The sequence below is a fragment of the Colias philodice genome, chromosome 10 (genome assembly GCF_061535455.1).
Source record: "Colias philodice isolate Cphi_HAF_F1 chromosome 10, ilColPhil1 Martin Lab GWU primary, whole genome shotgun sequence".
Lineage (NCBI taxonomy): Eukaryota > Metazoa > Arthropoda > Insecta > Lepidoptera > Pieridae > Colias > Colias philodice.
Window position 1 is genome coordinate 5,285,430 of NC_143095.1, and position 17,081 is coordinate 5,302,510.

Below are 17,081 nucleotides of genomic sequence, written 5' to 3' on the forward strand. Positions count from 1 at the left end.
TAAAGTCAATCAAAGTGAGTAGAGTAAGTTGCCTATTCTCCATTGCCATACGGATATCGTCAGTGATTTTAACTAAAGCAGTGGCCGTACTATGACCGGGCCGGAAACCGGATTGGAAAGGATCAAACAGCTAGTTGGAATTTAAAAACATAGAACTGTACATTAACAAGGCGTTCGAGGACTTGGGATATGAAAGGAATACTATTGCATGTTCAATATTGATTTCAAAAAAAATATTTTGCACTATGTTTCTATTCTCGCTCCGATTACAATAATTTGAAGTAGTAAGTAAGTAAGCCTGGGTAATTAACGATCATATCAATATGATTGAAATTTGAAAGACATCCAAATTATTCAGCGGCTAGTGTCATTGAATCGAGCATTAATAATCAAGAGGAATCACCGTATGCCGAATGGAAAATTCCGAACGCCAGCAATTCATACTGAAGGTCTCCTATTTCCATATCAACCTGAATGAATAAGCGTCTTATTGCTATCACTAATCGTATTTCGCATACACTGTTATGGAAATGCGGCACGTATTCTATAACTGACCGTTTTAAATTAACAATCTATTCGCTGTATGCCGTGTCTATAGCAATTAACTATTGACATTCACTTGTGAAACCAATATGTTATTTAACTAAGGAGTAAGGTAATTTGTTCAAGGGGTATGCAAATGAAGCCTTAACGTTATTAAATCAATAATGTTTGTTCTTGATAATTCGCGATATCAAACGATCTGAAATAAATAAACAATGTCTCCATTTATCACATCTGTACAAGGTTATATTAAACGTTGTAGAATAATTCTATTGAGTTGATGTTAAGCTTTTTTAGATATCTCTATTTGTATTTTATTAAATTGCTTTTAGTACCTATACAATCTTCTCGCCGGGTAGTCCCAATGTTTCATTTTCAAAAAATTTACCGATCGCGTTATCTTATATATAAAATTCTCGTGTCACAATGTTAGTCTGCATACTCCTCCGAAACGGGTGGACTGATTCTCATGAAATTTTCTGTGCATATCGGGTAAGTCTGAGAATCGGCCAACATCTATTTTTCATATGTACCACGGGCGAAGCCGGGGCGGACCGCTAGTTATATATATACTAGGAAGACTGACACTAAAATAAACTGAAAAAAAATTACCAAACCAATTTAATTAAAAATCGTTCTGTTGTTTTTAATAATACTTTTAAACTTTAAAGTATTGTAACGTTACTGCATATTTAGTAAGTAATGGTATAACTAGCACGATTGTTTTATTTATAAACATGCATGTGCAATGTGCATGTATAGAGGTACTCATTTTTATGACAAATTACTACAATTATGAAGGAAAAAAAAAACGGAAAGGGGCTCAAATATTAGTATGCGCACGTAGTTGTTTTGGATACTCGATTATAGGCAATTAACAAGTTAATGATTGCGTTAAATATTTATTACTTCCCTTATACGGTAGGGCCTGTTTTGTGATAGCAAAAATAAAATGCCAATAAACAGATGCATTAGTTTCACACTACAATGTTGTCAATACAACCTTTAGGTTACCAAATGAAGAACAACCAGCAAAGTTCATAGTTACATTATGCTGTATGCAGAACATATTGCACGCCTCATAAGCGAAGCGTTGAGGTGGGTACTACTGTCACTTCGCGCAAAACATCTGATTTTTCAAACTTAAAATGTCTTTATGTATCATACATTGCACTTGTAAGATAATACATACACACACATATTAAGAAAAAACACTATTTTTAACGTTCATGATATTTTTGATGTCATTTTTGTTATTTAAACTATAAATTATTATAACTTATAGTTAAAAAACAGTTTAAAAAAGTTCTGTCTTGGACGTCCGTGTGTCTGTATGTGCGGATCCTTTTTCTTGTTAACACGATAGCGACCGAAATACTTTACTAATCGAGTCTTTTTTTTTCTCTTACGCTTGAGTATGCTCAGGAATAGAACCCTTTCATTTTTCAGGGTCTGATTCGATGTGGTTTAATTGTTATTAAATAAACAAAAATAATAATTAATAAATATTTAATTATGAGGCGTGCACTTTTGGATTTTCCAAATTATATTTACAAATTACATCCCAAATTACGACATATTATAGTTTATACCTATTAAATATGTAATAGATAATATTCTATATTTTAGAATTTAGATTTTTCAATTAAGTATTTAACTATGTACCTAGTACCTACTCTATATTAGCAGAGATATATTTTACTCTCCAAAATTCACATTGGAAGAATGAAGATACACTTTATAGGTAGGTCCAACTTTTTTTTGTGGGGACTAATTTTACATAGATTCGAAGAATTATGTACACTGGACTTGATTATACTATTAAATTATAAATATTATAAATATAATATATACACTTACACATGTGTTCGAATTAATAGTTGGCAAATTGCAATAACACCGGACTAATTAAGATCTATCTCTATTATTTACATTACTAATTTATTAGTTTCAAGTGTTTAACGTTTAAGCAGACATAGAATCCAAGGATTTAGTCAAACTTAACGACGCAATAGATGTTGGCAAAATTTTATTATTATTCAATACAGCTTAAGGCAATTACACGGTTCAACGACCTTAATGATTCTGTCACTACATTTGAATTTGTTTTTTTAACCGCCCTCTATAAGGGTGCACTCACACACATCAGTCACCGTCACGGCACGTCACCGGACAGGATTAAAAAAAAATATGTATCAATAGTTCTAGTATGACTCTGTTCCCACACGACAGTCGCCGGCACGAAATCTATCAGTGACGTCCCCGGTCAGGCACGTCAAATAATCTTTCCATACATGTATCATACTTTTATCCCCACTCACCCGGTGCCGTCACGTCTCAGTTCAGTCAGCGTCGTGCTACCGTCAATTGCTACATGTTCTCTAGCGTGACACACGTCTAATCACTCACTAACCTGATGTATGTGTTCAATGATTCAGTCAAACCGGCGACGTGACTGACGGACAACATGTAGGTGACTGGTGTTTGTGGATACGTACACAAACCGTCACCGATCAGTCATCGGTGACTTGACGGTGACTGATGTGTGTGAGTGCACCCTAAATATACATCGTTGTTGAAGTAAAAGTGACCAAAGATTATGGAATTGTATACTGTATCGTATTGTATCGTAATGTGTTAGTGGTTTCTACCTAATTTATGTTTTCTCTGAGAGGCAGTAACATATTACATTTATGAATAGTAAATATTGTGTACTATGTATGTTGTAAATGTAATGTAGGAAGACTCATCTTTCAACATTAACCGTTATAAGCAAAGTCTCTACTACATGACCCATTCTGGAGACCTTAAAATGACTAAGCAAGTAATTATAAGTTCTAGAGTGGGGAACAGTTAAGAAAACACCGATTTAGAAATTAATTTTATTCAACACGGACTCTACTATATTCTGGAGACCTGATGATGGCTAGGGTGGAGAACATCTCACCTACAGAGATATAAAAGATGGAGTACATTATTTGACGTAATTCTACAGAACGGCCTCTACCATGTCATGGTGTATCTAATGGTAATGGTGACCAGGCAAATGTATTTAGCGTTCTCTGTATATCTCTTCATACCTAGTAGGAATATATGCATGCAACCTACACACACCGAAAAAAATAGGGGAACGGACAAGAAATCACGTTTTTTTCGACTTGTTATGTATTTTGTAGTTAGTTCGGGGTTAATTTTTTAAATCCCTTACGTCTTTGAAATGATGACGAGAAATAAAATGTGTTTCGATTTTTAAACATTAAAATATTATACCCCTTTAAGAGTTTGGTGCCTATTTATCGACTATATAGCAGCTTCAAATCAAAAATATTATAACGTGTTTTAAACTGAGTTTATTGCACGCCTCATAAGCGAAGCGTTGAGGTGGGTACTACTGTCACTTCGCGCAAAACATCTGATTTTTCAAACTTAAAATGTCTTTATGTATCATACATTGCACTTGTAAGATAATACATACACACACATATTAAGAAAAAACACTATTTTTAACGTTCATGATATTTTTGATGTCATTTTTGTTATTTAAACTAGTTAAAAAACAGTTTAAAAAAGTTCTGTCTTGGACGTCCGTGTGTCTGTATGTGCGGATCCTTTTTCTTGTTAACACGATAGCGACCGAAATACTTTACTAATCGAGTCTTTTTTTTTCTCTTACGCTTGAGTATGCTCAGGAATAGAACCCTTTCATTTTTCAGGGTCTGATTCGATGTGGTTTAATTGTTATTAAATAAACAAAAATAATAATTAATAAATATTTATTAAAAAAAAATTATGAGGCGTGCACTTTTGGATTTTCCAAATTATATTTTTTTCTACTGTTTATCTTTGAACACATTACAAAATGAGTGATTTTCCTGCGGCTGAAGTTACCAGAGCCTATGACTATGACTGATATGGGTCATACCTTCCGTTCAAAGAATACAGTGTTAGTTGTGTCGGTATCTATGGTCTATTACAATGTTCAACGCTATAGTTAAACAGTCTTACATATTATGTTGGCGCGGGCAAGGAAGAAATTGGGCAACTTGGAATTGGTTTTATAAGGGTGCAAACTTGGATAATTTATTTTGTTGTGGCTTTGGAAAAAATGCATGTGACGTGTGTAGATCAGTACCACCATGTCATGGCAACAGGAAAATTATAGTACAGTTGAAGATTAAAGGTATTCGAGAAGGAAATAAAACCGACCCAGTACGAGTTAGACTCGCGCACTGAGGGCTCCGATCAAATCTATTTTTTATGATGTTGTAACTTTAAATTTATGTTTTTTAGCATTGTTTCCATTATTTGTGTCTATAAGACATCGCCGACATCTGATTAAATCTAATATTTGTTTGGATTACTAGGCCGAACGTTGATTTAACAAGCATCACTCACGACGTCCAACTAGTTAGCGAATTTATAGCCCTTTGAACAGAGCGGATAGAACGTTCGGCATATTGTTGGATGACGAGTTGTTCTTTAGTCATTCAATTAAATGTGGTCATTCAATAATCGCTCTAGTCTTCAATCAAATAGCAGATGACTGCGACATATTATCTAGTATCTTATTAAAATCCTCCGATTAAACAGATTTTCCAGAGAGTTGACGTCTTCAGAAGAGTTTTCGCTTTCGTGAAGTAAAAATTTAACAAAAAAATAATACTGAAAAAACCTTCGTTTTTCTTAAAAATATATTTATAATGACGCCTTATTTGATTATTATTATCCCGAATGTTGGGTTGTAGAATAAAAACGCCTTCGTCACAATTCATATTTTATTATTCCTTCACTTGGTACATTCACTTGATAGTTTTCTTAAATCTTACATAAATCACAAGGCACGGCTATGGCACTTATAGACCGCACTGGTCGGCTGTTTAACATCAATTGGCTCGCTGATCGTCTCTTCAAAAAATGTAAGCGATCGACTGACAACTAACCAACTGGAGGGGAGGTTAAGTTTTCAGGCGGTAGATTATAAATACCAGAAAACCTTGTCGATGGAAATGTTCTATGTATGATTTTAAAATTTGTAACACGAATCTATTTCTTTTTTCCTCGGAGAGTCACTGCAAAGGAATTATTGTTATATAAATTATATTTTTATGAATCACTAGCTTTCCGCCGGCGGCTCCGCCCGCGGTTTCAAAGAAAAACTCGCATAGTTCCCGTTCCCGTGGAATTTCCGGGATAAAACCTATCCTATATTACTCGTGGATAATGTAGCTTTTGAATGGTGAACGGAATTTTTAAAATCGGTCCAGTAGTTTATGAGCCTATTCATTACAATCAAACAAACAAACAAACAAAGTTTTCCTCTTTATAATATTAGTGTAGAAGAAATCATCGGTTCACCCAGTTAAAAGTGCGGAGGTAACGGAACCAACAAAAAATTCAGTTGAATTGAGAATTTCGTCCTACAATGGCGTCGGCTAAAAATGTTGCTATACGTTTATGTCAGTTTTGACTTTCCTAAGATTTTATACAATAATATAAAATTAAATGATTTTATACAATATAAAAAAAAATTGCTGATCTTCGGCGGTATGGCGACCATTTGCAACTGTCTGAAAAGTATGGCATGGCGATTTTCGTACATGGCTACTGGACGATGATTACCTGTGCAAAAATTAGCCTGGTACAAATGGTTGAATTTTTTTTTTTAAATCAACGCATTCACGTCGGTATTGTGGGCTGTAAATTACACCGGAAAAGTATGGCATGACACTACCGCCTACTTCTTTTTTATGGGCTATCGGTAAATCCTAAAATTTTTGTGTTACAAATCGTTTGCCTTCCGTAATTTATCCGACGAGTTCGACTAACGCCCACGCGACTAGTATGCCGGTACCACTGTTCTGACCATGATTTTTCTTTTTGTCATTGCGTACTAAGACCACTGTAGAACCGCCATCCGGTTACAAATGACCCAAAATTTTGTGTCAGTATCTCCCGGCTTTGGATTGTTTTGGACCCTTAAAATATACGATAGAACAGCAATTAATCTTTTTTAAAAAATATTCAAGGCACAGGGAAAGTCTGGTTACTGTTTTATAGGTATGTGTTTTCTGATAATATTTTACTGTCAAAAATTATCAACACTGGATATTATTCAATGACGCCTTTCAAAAACAAAACTAATTTACAAACAGATTTTTATATCTTTACATACCTATTTTTAACTTTCATTTCATGAACTGCTCATGTAAATACCTATTACAATCTGGTTTAATTTAACAAAACATTCAATTCGGTGAATTTTAGCGTTATTTTGCAAAAAAAACCGCACGTACAGTCCCCCGTCCGAGTCGAACTGACACCGTCAAATTTCGTCGAAAATATGCAATAGAGGTGAGGTTTTATGTGGGTTTTATTATAAATTCGAGTTTTTTCTTGATAATTTAACGATAATAATGAAAATTGAAAAAACAATCAATACAAATTGTTACAAATATCATAACATATTTTTTGGTATAAATTTCATGTATAAATATGTAGCCGTTTTCCTAACAAAATGCGTTTTATGTTCAAAAAGGGGTTGATTTGTATGTATTTTTTTTATGTTTAGGCCGTTCTAAACTGAAAAGTAAACAATACACTTTGTTAATTATATCCTTGAGTATCACATATATTTTTTTTAAGACAATCGTACCAACAGTTTCCTCAACAAAATTCAATATGTATAAGGTGTTTTCCGGTTTTGACCATAGTAATCCCCTTAATTTACGTGCAAAAATTATTTTGAGCCAGCTACTACAACGACGTTGTTGTAGTATCGCGTCAGTGCGGCAACGTCGCGCAATAGAATGGCGCGAAGGGGGGACTCCAACAACGCTAGCAACAGGCGCCTCCACGTGCTCAATGGCCTTGCAACTGGATGGAAGCTTCGCGCCTTTTTTAATAACAAAAATATTATCAAACCAAAGTACGGCAACTTTAATAACAAGTAACAACTAAGTTAGTTATGTAATTATTAATAATAACATAAACTATTAGTACTAGAAATAGGAATATTTAATAGTTATGCGTCGTAGTGATAGATGGCGCTTAACAAGATTTTAATAATTTAATGATTAAAGATTAATAATAGCTGTTGTACTTACAATGCACTTTGGAACGACGTTCTTAGTCATTTAAATTATAATTATTATGTTAAATAAAATGTAGGTGAACAGTGATTTTAATAAATGTTCGTATGTGTGCAACAAATAATGTGGTACGGTCATTGAGATAATATTAATAATGGAGCAGACACCACGAACAAAATCTGTGCGCCAAGATGGCGGCGCGGGGCGCGCGAATGACGGCTAGACAGTCATAGATTATGCGATGTCACTGACTCACCGCTATAGAGGCGACACTTTGTTTCTTTCTGTTTATTTTATTGGGTGCCACTCCTTACATGCACGTTGACTTGAAATTTTCTTTGTACTTACTTAATATTTATTTTAGATATAAACTGACTTTACTACGCGGGGCTAACAATATCTGGCATATAATATAGGATGAGGAGGTTCAATATGGGCTATGGGAAGTTTCATTCCTTACAAATTGAGCCTTTTTTAGAAAAAAATAAAAGCCGTGTAAAAATTGTGTTTATTTATATTTAGTTCATCATCCTCAGAACATGTTCCCGGCTCAGAAATTGCTTGTATTGTTCCAGTACTATTGTAGCACACCTTCGGCTAAAATAAATATAATAATAATAATGTTAGTGATGGCTAAAATAATATTTTATTTGTTATACAAATCCATAAAATTTTATTATTATTACTAACATCAATACAAGGAACAGCAGACTTCTTTAGAATACGCCTTCCCGCTTTTGTGGTATATTTATCCTCATCGCGAAAATGCAATGAACAGACGCTAGTTCTATCGGATGGTAACCAGGTTTCTTCACTGCGGTTGTTTTGGACAAATTTTACCCATTTTTCCCTTTCTTCACGACCCAGACATGGAAACCTTGAATAGAAAAAATATTAATCTCTGAACTAGCGGTCCGCCCCGGCTTCGCTCGTGGTACATATTTCGCAATAAAAAGTAGCCTATGTTTTTTCTCAGGGTCTAAAGATTGTCTGTGCCAAATTTCATCAAAATCGGTCCAATAGTTTATGAGCCTATTTATTACAATCAAACAAACAAACAAAGTTTTCCTCTTTATAATATTAGTGCAGATAAATAAATAATAATTCAATTATACGTTCAAGTCAGTAGCTTATACAATATCAATTAAAATTGATTAAAATCAATTAACAAAAAAAAATTGGTGATTAAGTAATTGATTTTCATATTTCATGATTTCACCTTTTTTACAATTAACAACCAGTCTATGCTTTTCTAAATATGTAAAATTATTATTTTATACTATAAAAATATACGCCAGCAAATATTACTAACAACACTTATTTCATGCCCAATGTCATATCTTAAATTTTTAATCTATGACAAATGACGCAAAATGTCGCCCGCCAAAAATTTTGTTCTAACTAAGTTTTAAAAATTATTATCTAGTTACTTACTGTTTGAAAAGTTATTCCTTTGCACTTTTCCGTATTATTTGTATTATTTGTGCAATATCGTAACACACACGTAGGCTTATTTGATGCGTTTCACTTTAAAACAAATAAAAAATGAGCGTGACGTTCGCGCCAATGAGCGAGCAAGCGACTGAGTGCAGTTACGCCACATGACGTATGTTGAGTGGAACATAAGTGGTGTAGGCGGTATCGACTCCATATTAATATTATCTCAATGGGTACGGTGGCTTTAAAAATGTAGTTGTCTTAACTTAGAAGTTAGAATAATAGAATTATTATAAATAATTTAATTACTTACAGTAATTTAGTTAAATACGATATAAAACCATAAAATTTTCGACGTAGTGATAATGAGTATAACGATTTTTTTATATCACAGTTGAAACGGTGTAGTATTACATCATCGGGGAAATAGGGCGTTTGAAATACGGAGTGGTACCGCGGCGACTGAAGGTCAAGCCCTAATGACTTCCGCGATGAATGCCATCTGCATACGTAACGCATTGCGATTAGAGCGCCGCACGAGGATTATAAAGGATTGAATTACCAACGCGAAAATATCTCATCAGTCTAGCCATTAGCCGCTTACTTATCCTACGTGTAGGTTGGTACTACCGACTGCTCTTCTTCATAACGTTTTAGTATGATGAACTATCGGAATTATGACATTGACCAGCGTGCAAAGTTTAATCTCCAAATATGGCATTAAGTAGTAAAAAAGATAATTGATGACACAATTTTTAATTTAAATTAATGGTATCTAATAAAGCTTAGAATAATATTGAAAGATCGTGCTGATTATTTTTGATAACTAAATCTCTAATTACAGTCGCACCTTCAAAATAGTTCAAAGTAGGTGTTAGTATACCTGGCTCATCATATTATTATTTTTTACGACTATATCTTAATAATTAGCGTATATTAGGTATGTAGTAGTAAAATAATTAAACACTTTGCTCATGAACGTAATCACTACATAGTATAAAACAAAGTCGCTTTTTCTGTCCCTATTTCCCTATGTCCCTTTGTATGCTTAAATCTTTAAAACTACGCAACGGATTTTGATGCGGTTTTTTTAAATAGATAGAGTGATTCAAGAGGAAGGTTTTAGTATATAATTTATTAGGTTTAAGACAAAGCGGGCGAAGCCGCGGGCGGTAAGCTAGTTTATTCTAAATTGTAAAACGCTGATTATTTTAATAAACTTTACCGTTCCTTTTTGTTTCAACGAATATGAATATGTATGTTTTATATTCACGTCCCGACTCCCGGCAATGCATATCTGTCTTTGATCAGGAACTCGAGTGAAAGATTTATTCAAAAGATTCCGATATACACGATTAATAGAGGCCGATGTAATTACTAATTACCCCTCGTGCGCAAAATTATCACAAAAAAAAGAATTAACTTAACCATTTAAAATGGAAATAGTTATAGCAAATCTCCCGCATTTAATTGTCTAATTGTAGTTTATACCTAATTAGCGACTTTATAATGCCGCTTCAAATTGTACAAGGAAAAAAGTAAATGCGAAAAATGACGTAAGGGCACTTGTAGTACTGTAACTGTCTGTAATACTTAGTACTACTCACTAGTCACTGTCCAGATTTAATTTAAGCTGCTTCAAATAATTGGCTCAACCTTTGTTGGCATTTAATAGTACGAAGAGATGTTTTATCATTTTTCCAATTCAGGCATCAGGTTAAGAAAAAAGAAGTCGGAATAAATCAATGTAATTATTTACAAAAAAAAGAACAGTAACGCTCAGACGTGCAAACTTACTAGCTCACGTTATTGGTAACGTTTAAGGTGATGAATTAATTTTTCTAACATTTACGGCCCTTTTTAAACCTTCGTAATTTTTATATTATTAAAGTTGTCGTGATGAAAATTCTTGACAAGAAAGTTCAATAGTAACACAATACGTCTACCGTTTTAGAAACATGATTCCATGATATTTTCTCGATAGAAAAAAAATACAAAGTTCTCATTGTTATTTTTTTATAATCTCTGGCATCTTCAAAATAACAAACGTAAAGTTACGACTTTTTGGATATTAACTATAAAACATACAACCTATACGTCTACCGATTTAGAATTTTGAAATATGCGATGGTTTTGAAATAAACAAGAAATACTTGAAATTAGCGCGCGACCAGCCAATATAGCGAGAGCCGCCCTGTACCTTCCTACCCCGATCGCTGCACGAGTCATTCCCGCTACGGCCGTCACACGGGGAACTTGTGTCGCTCGCGCAATCGTAAAAAAGGGTGACAACACGATAAGACAAAATGAGACAAATGGGGACAATAAAGAAAATAAGAAGAAGAAACATAAAGGTTGGAGGAAAAAGAATGCTTACAATTGGAACAAATTAATGAAGTAAGTTGGTTTTATTTTAAATTTGATGATAATTGTATTATAGACGATGTTTGATATGTACCCCTGTTTTAAGTACATAACGAATGTGTAAGATTTTTTCATTTATAGCATAGATAATCTTTTCAGAAATCCGGAATCCAGAAGGAAAATAAACCCACTGATTGTTCACAATGTGAACCCACTCCTTCGTAAGTACCTTTATTCAGTCAAAAATGTATGTTATCAACGTTCTACTGGTTTTATCGCATGATTCCATTTTTAGCAAAAAGCAACAAAGTGCAAAGAAATAAAAAATCATGGTGAACTTAGTGGAAGTATGGCGGACATAATATGGAACAGGAGCTCAATGGAGTAGTATTATATTTAAAAAAATACGAAATAATTTCAAGAATTACATTTCTTAGAAGGTGGTAGATAAGTATGTTGTATAAAGAATTTGATGTTGATATTTATTTCATTTATACTTACTACACCTGTGCGGGAAATTGCTTAGTAATAAAACAGGTTTATATTCATATTTACATAGTAATAATGTGAGTTTTCATTTCGAAAAATTTTGTGTAAGTATATTAAATTGAGTTCCTGGGTGATCTGGAAACACAATTGGGCCCGGAAGATGGCGCTGCAGTCACTCCTCCTAATGACATGAACCGATTTGGATGAATTATTATAATTATTATATTAATATATTTGTGTGCACATTTCATTTTTGTGGGATGATTGGTTGATTCGCTTTCACATTAGCTAATATTATGTATTTTTGTTGTTAGAAAGTAAACTTAATTTAATGTTTATAATACATTATTATTGGTATAAATAAGCCAGTGTTCGTCTCACATTGCTGTACCTGCCTACCTACCCTACCAGGGCCTAACTTTGTTCTGGCTATTTTATTTTGATTATTTGTAATGAATAATTACAATTATAATAGAGTGCAAAAAATAAATACATGCGTCAATATATTTTGTGTTTTTTTTTAAACAATTTTTTTATTTAAAAAAATATCATTCCGACCGCGGCTTTGCCCGCGTGGAATTAGGTTATATCGTGAATCCTGTTTTATCCCACAGAAGTGTTCAGTTCGGATAAAAAGTATCCTATGTGTAAATCCAGGCAATTAGCTATATTTTATCAAAATTGGTAATGTAGTCTTGACGTGATTAAGTAACAACTAACAAAAAAATATACAAATTAACATCCAAAGTTTCGCATCAGTTTTACTGTATTAGTGATATCTTCCACTCTTGACTTTGACTGAGAAGAATTAGGGTTTATAACTTCTTTCAGAAATAGTACCTTTCATTTCTGGGCATGATGTAATATCTACGTCAGCATCAAATTCTATCTAAATCAATTCAGTAGTCCGCGTTATTGAGTACCATTTCATTTTTTCAGAGTAACAATATTTTTTTGTTATTTTACAGATTATTTATAACCTGTATTATTTTGTAATAAAGTAAACATTACGAAATAATAATAATTATTAATAATGTCTAAGTAGTTGTTGGAAAGAAGATTATTTGTTTATAAGCAAGAAAATAAAACCAATAAATCAACAATTGAATAAATGTATAACAATATTATAACTGTATGACGACTCCATACATGTTTGTCCCGAGTCGGCCAGCGGCAGCGCGGCGAGTTTGCAATGAATGACTTCGCGCACACCGGCGTTCGCGATAGCGAGCTATTAGACTCCGCCCGCCAAGCAGTGGATTTTTTTTTGTGTATCGTCTTAAAGAAGTCGTTAAACATAAACGGGTTTAGAATAAAGCATATTTTTATACGTCTCCACTGCGCAGAACTTTTTAACAGTTTATTATAAAAGGTAGATAAAAAAGTGACACACCATTACACTGTTTAATTGATCTAGCGTGCCATTGCTATTTACGCGTCTGTGAACAAACACCATACTTCTCAATAGCTTGTTATATTACAACAAACTTGTGCCTTCGACTTCCCGCGTAATACCGGGATAATAAGCCCTAAGTTTTATGTGTTAGAACACACTCATTTAAGGCATGACTTACACAATCGTTACCGTTACAATGTACTATTTATTAAAATTGCTTTTTATTAGTTCGTAGCTATAATTATAATTTAAGTTCGGAATTAAGTTGATATGTACGTGTAAAATTTTTCATTATGATCCTGCGTGTGAAGAAGTAGTAATTACCTTTTTGGTTTGAAAAAGAAATGGCGCTCGATCCCTGCCTCGATAAATGAAAAGAAAAATACATAAAGCATGTCTAGCTCATATTGATTGTTCAGGGATTTGCTTCTCGATATAAAGGGGATGCGATAATATTATCTATAGTTTACACGTAATCTGTACCTTCATGAGTACATTTTGTTTTAATTGAGGCGGGGGCAAGGGACTAGGTTTTGCTACGTGGATGCCAATCAATAATCGTCGGCCATTTGCCAAACCATAATATTGAAGTTTTTAGCGTAAGCATTTTGAGATTCTACCTACGTAGTAATCTCAAAATGCTTGTATATATCATATGCATAAGTAGTTATACTAATTTATTTAAACTTTAAAGTTAGTAGTTTATAATTCATTCTCTTAATGATTTTTTCTTTAAAAAGCTTCAGATAAAATCCACTTGAATCTCATGGCAGTTGAATATTCTCATGTAAAACAATCAATCATTAACCGGCGATTATACTGCCTGCAATTCGAAAACAAAGGCTTAAATCATGAACACTACTTATAAAGTATTAGAATACTGTAGAATAAAAGCATGAATAAAGTTCCGCTATAAGCTATCATGACCACGGCCTCGTTATAGCAGTAATAATCAATTTAATATAAATATCGCACAATAAATGGCCTCCTGCTGAAGTCAATCATATCACATGTGCGTTTATCTGCTGATTACAGTATCTTATGTTTCATATCACGCATCCTATATAATAAGTAAACGATAAAATATTCGCGATTGTCAAAAGTGAAAGGATAAGCAATAAAAATGAAAAGTTTCAAAGCCACATTTTCTGCTATCGTAATGCGGTAACAAGTTGGCAGACGTTGGCATTGCTTCAACGATTTTCCACTTAGAATCTATAAATATAACTTAAAACAATAAGTTGAGCTGAGAATTAAAAAACCTACGCTTTGATGCTGTTTTCATCAAATGCGTTTCGTAGTAAGTTTTATGCAAATTGCGGTACTTCGTTGATTGGAAGCTTTCCAACTGAAAACGTGATTACTATACGTTTTTAAATTATGAATTGTATTTCTTCGTAACGGCGTGGACAAAATAGTCATGCATTCGAACCGAATAATGTTATGGCTCTCGTTTTTATATTTTCATCATTCATGTAACATTATAAGAGAACGATTCATAAGAAGCATCATAAAACTTGAACAATACGTATTTATATGAATAAACGCCACTATATAAACATTTATTTGTATATAGAGTATACCTAATTGATTGACATTTAGTTGGAAGAGTTTATATGCAATTAAGTCCTTGGAGTACAACATGCACACATGCACTGGGTCATGTCGTGGCACGTGCCGTGTCGCCAGTTTATTATTTGAACCTTTTTTAGTACACAAACAAGCAGGTGGACTACCGCGAGCAAATGGTTTCTGAACTGCTAGACCTGTTCATGTACTAGGTTGATACGTCTTTATTCATTTAATATCCATATTTTTAACATGTTTTATTTGTTACAGGTAATTACGCCGAATTGAATTCAAATACTATGTAGGTAAGACTTATTTAATTTTGAATTTTACCGCAAAGTATGATCGTCACTACATAGTATAAAACAAAGTCGCTTTCCCTGTCCCTATGTCCCTATGTCCCTATGTCCCTATGACCCTTTGTACGCTTAAATCTTTGAAACTACGCAACGGATTTTGATGTGGTTTTTTTTAATAGATAGAGTGATTCAAGAGGAATGTTTATATGTATAATAATATCCATTAAATAGTGGAAAAGTACTGTTATTTTTGAGGTTTCTAATGTGATGTCGTAAAAAATTACATTATTTCCGCTTACATTGCAAACGCAGGCTGAACCCTACGAGTTTTATCAAAATAATGTACTAAGTATTATACACAATGAAAAGGTCTACAGAAAAGTCCGCGATGGTATATGTCTATCTCTTATGGATAACCCACAATAACTTTTTTTTGTCATTTACTTTTTACGACAAATAATGGCTAATTTTCGAAGCGATTTTAACCAATACAGCATTAATCCTTAACCAATTAAATACCTTGAATACGTTGTTCATTTAATATAGATCTATATGGCCCTTTACACCGTATGATTTAAGTGAATATTTTCGAAGATATTACAGATATAAAAATTGCGGGACGTAGCGTTTGCGGCGGTACCGGCCGGCCGCCCGGCTATATTATTATTATACTAGCTGTTGCCCGCAGCTTCGCTAGCGTGGAAAAGATAAATTTTCATGATAAAAGTTTTCATCCCCTATTTTAGGTACCCCTGTAGGGGATGAATTTTCAAATCCTTTCTTAGTGGACGTCTACGTTATGTCATCTACCTGCATGCCAAATTTCAGCCCGATACGTCCAGTGGTTTGGGCTGTGCGTTGATAGATCACTATATCAGTCACCTTTGAGTTTTTTATATATATAGATACCCGTGCGAAGCCGGAGCGGGCCGCTATGTTTTTTATACAACGTTCACAGTTTTTCTGTAGTGTATTAATATCAGCAATGCACCCGTGCGAAGCCGGGGCGGGTCGCTAGTAATGTATAAACTATAAAGTCTTCATGAATCAGTCATGGGGATTCTTATATTTTAATCGCTTGAGTTGTAATAGGTATTTACTACTTAGGTCGTAATGAAACATTTGCATCGATGAGGGGATGTTATACTTTGCTTGGTTTGGTTTTATAAAAAATGAACCGGTCTAGACATAAGTACGATTTTAATTTGAAAAAATGTTTCATTAAACAGCAACTTGTACTTATGCATGATAACACAGATTACTAAGTACATAAACGATAAGTACTGAATAATCAATCAAATAGTACTTCGAAAAGGAGAAAATTAGTTTGAAATATATTCAACACAGGCAACACATTTACATATTGATTTGGATAGCTGTTAATAACTGCCGTATCGGTTACTGATTTGATAATAGTCGCAGTATCTACTCCTGAAAATAAAAGTAAAGAAGTATCTACAATTCTCACAAATAAGATTTTCTTCGGGAGAAAGCTGAATAAGAATTAACTTTCTTGCAAATTTAAATTTCTTGAGCTACTGGTTTTGGCTTTATCAGACAATCAGTTTAACACATATTACTATGTAGATAATACAATTATATTGTATTCAAAACATAATTAGCCAAGAAAAAAAAGGTATTGATTAAAAATAAGATAATTCATTTTCTTATAAAAATAATAATAGAGATAGAATAAAAACAACTTATACTTACTCCAAATAATATAAAAGTAGGGTTGTAGCGTCTCTATGTTATCAAAAGATAAAAATTAAAAATTATAAATATGTATTAAAATTCTTAGATAGAATCTTTTATAAATTATTATTCAAAGCGCTTATAAGGCATATTTTGAATCGGTGTGTACTGTGTAGTGTGCATTGTGTTTGTGTGATAGTT

The 17,081-nt window shown here is 33.4% G+C and overlaps 1 protein-coding gene and 2 long non-coding RNA genes across 4 annotated transcripts in view; 2 read left to right on the plus strand and 1 right to left on the minus strand.

The window, feature by feature from the left end:
- The window catches only part of foxo (forkhead box, sub-group O), a 118,131-nt gene that overhangs the window by 44,494 nt on the left and 56,556 nt on the right, over nt 1–17,081 (plus strand). The gene's annotated exons all lie outside the window — the stretch shown is intronic.
- The window catches only part of LOC149485185 (uncharacterized), a 90,716-nt gene continuing 81,766 nt past the window's right edge, over nt 8,132–17,081 (minus strand). Inside the window, exons 2-3 of the long non-coding RNA XR_016316195.1 lie at nt 8,322–9,310; nt 8,132–8,228 (exon numbers count right to left, since the gene is read on the minus strand). This is a non-coding gene — a long non-coding RNA (uncharacterized LOC149485185). The remainder of the gene's footprint in view (nt 8,229–8,321; nt 9,311–17,081) is intronic.
- On the plus strand, nt 10,951–12,005 carry LOC149485186 (uncharacterized). Its single transcript, XR_016316134.1, has 3 exons — nt 10,951–11,465; nt 11,592–11,653; nt 11,728–12,005. It is a non-coding gene; the product is annotated as an uncharacterized LOC149485186 (long non-coding RNA).